Genomic DNA, 2,956 nt, shown 5'->3' with positions numbered 1-2,956 from the left:
ATTCTTTACCCCAAGTATGCTTTACACAGTTTTCCCACCGCCAGCCCTTTTAGGTTCAATAGGTGTTATTTACCTTTCTCCTGCTGCTGCTATGCAAAGCCACAGGGGTGTAATTAATCAGCTCTTTGAAGTTCCCAGTGGACTATTGGGCAGTGGATTAGGTCTACTCAGTAGCTAGACCCAGAGATTGGACAACATTGGTACAGCCATCTTGTCCGGCCTGACTTTCTCACATGTCTGGTGCCATCAGCTAGCCAGGCTCAAGGAGGAGAAAGTTAGGGGGCACAAATCCCCAAAGTTCATGGCCAGAACAAAGCAGAGTAAGCGCATATCCTCCACCCCTAGGGGAAATGCCACCAGCAGCAAGATGCCATAGACCAGTCAAAGGTGCCAAAGACCAGTCAAGAATGTTGAGTTATACACTTCTGGGGTCTGAGACACGACCCCTCCCCTGCATGGAGAAATGGAGGCAGCAACAGAAGCATCAGAAGCCAGAGAATGGAGACCATGAGATGTAATGAACTTCCCAGACCACAGGAGTAAAGGTGGGTAGCTTTGGGCAGGAGGCTAGCTTGCAGAATGTTGTGCCCTTTGGGAATTTATCTGTGCTAAAGAGTTTTGTATTACTTGCTGGAGCAAGGTAAGGGCAAGGAACCAAGTGGGGAGTGACTGCGGACCAGAGAGACATGCCTGGGGCATGGCTGACATGAGTGCTGGACAAAGGACTGTATACTTACTGGGTTTTTATTTTTCATTCTGACTTGTAATCTGCTAACTTCCCTAATCAACCTCATAATTGTGAGTATTGTCTAGTCATTATCATGGGCTCTCTAACCAGTAGAGAAGTAGAGTGCTGGGAAGGATGGTGCCAGAATTGGTTAAGGAGGGATGGAAGGTGGAGGCATGTCTGATCTCTGTCTCATAGGCATCAAACGTGAGCAGATGTGCAATTCAATTCTCATTTCCCTTTGCATAGCTGGATCAGGTCAGATGTGATCCCCACGCCCTGGGCAACCTAAGTGGAAAATTTAAACGTATATAGAGAGAAGACTTAGTAAAACCAGGTTGTACCAGGTAGAGTTTAGCTCAGGAGGTCCACAACCATTTTAATATCTAACACTTTTTTATTACTTCTTAAGAACCAATTTTTTACATCTCCCCAAGAACCATTTGGGGTGAGCTTGCCACCAGTGAGAATATATAATGAATGCAAATGAATTTACACCACAGTTATGAAGTATTTATTAAATTTTTAAATGTAGGCAAGGAAGATATAGTTTCATCTTGAAACATATTACATTCTTACATGTATTTTTATTATGTACCAGGGATAACTTTCATTTATCCAATGAAGAATTTGGCTGCAGTGGCCCATGATCTAATGAACATTTAATAGATATTTCATTTTGGAGCACATTTCCAAAGTAGTAGTGACTTGAGGGGTTGTCTTGTATGATGTTGACCAGCCTGAGATTTTTTATTTATTATGAAGGTAATTATGGTTGTTGTGAGTGATTTTCAGTATCTCGGAATGCTTATAGGATTTTCATCTGCTGAAGGGTCATTGCTCAAAATGAGAGGAAACAGCAGCAAATGTTCACTAATAATCAGAAGGTGATATGCATGAAATATGAATTTAGAAAAATTAGAAATTGTCAAAAATAAAATGCCTAAAGAGCTATATCCTAGGCAGTAGTGAGCGAAAAGGGATTGATATTGGCTATTTTGAGTTAGACAATCATATATTTCACTATGCTGGAAGGACAAATTCCATTAGAATGGTGTCTCAATTACCAACAGGAAGAACATTTCAAGATCTATATTGAAGTACAATGTTTCGGTAACAGGATAGTATCTATATGCCGATTAGGGAGTGACAGTTAACACAACTATTATTCCGATTTATGCACCAACAATGAAAGCTACTGACAAAGGAATTAAATAATTCCACCAACTCCTTCAGTTTGAAGTTGATTAAATGTGCAATCCAGATGCACTGATAATTGGTGACGAGAACTTGAAGCTGGACGCAGAAGGCAGACAGTAGTTAGGAAATGTGGCATGGAAAGAAACAAAGCTGGAAGTCACAAGACCAATGATGTTTATTTCAAAAAGTTGCAAATACTTTTTTTGTTTAGCATCTAACATTAATTTTATTTTCTTATTCAGAGTTCACTATACATTCAAGTTTTTACAATGAGCACATATTACTTTGGGGGGGGGTAAATATACAAGGGATATGTCCCTTTTATTTATTTATTTTTAAAATCATTTTATTGGGGCTAGTACAACTCTTATCACAATCCATATATACATCAGAATTCTCATAGGAGCTGATACCAAGGGCTCAAGCAGAAAGCAAATGTTTTGAGAATGATGGTGTCAACAATTGTACAAATGCAAATACTTTTTTTGGACAACACTAACTGACCATCCATGTGGACATTACCTGATAGAATATACAGGACCCAAATCAGCAATATCTGTGGGAAGAGACAACAGAGAAGGCCAGAGCATCATTTGCTGAAGAAAATAGAAATTCATAAGAGTCAATATACAACCTTGAGTACATCCCATCTGAATTTAGAGAGAATCTGAGCCATGATATGACGCATTGAATGTTCATAATGGAAAAGTCCCTGATCTGTGGATGACATCAAGAATGTCATACATAAAGGAAGCAAAAGCTCATTAAAAGACAAGAAATGGAAAAAAAGATAAAAGTGGAGGTCAGAAGAAACTCTGAAACTTGGTCCTAAACGATGAGTAGCTAAAGCAAATGGAAAGAGCGAAGTAAAAGTTAAACAGAAAATTTCAAAGGGCAACTAACCATAGGAGATAAGCAGAGTTGTACTCACCAAGCTCAGAGGACAATAGCCCAGCTTGGAGCAACCGATGCACAGAGAGGACCATATGACCGGCCCCACTGTGAGATGCGACATCCTGCACTGACCCA

The sequence above is a fragment of the Echinops telfairi genome, unplaced genomic scaffold (genome assembly GCF_000313985.2).
Source record: "Echinops telfairi isolate 266 unplaced genomic scaffold, ASM31398v2 ScPeMD7_3533;HRSCAF=4204_0, whole genome shotgun sequence".
In the NCBI taxonomy this organism is placed as follows: Eukaryota; Metazoa; Chordata; class Mammalia; order Afrosoricida; family Tenrecidae; genus Echinops; species Echinops telfairi.
This window is presented reverse-complemented; position numbering follows the sequence as displayed.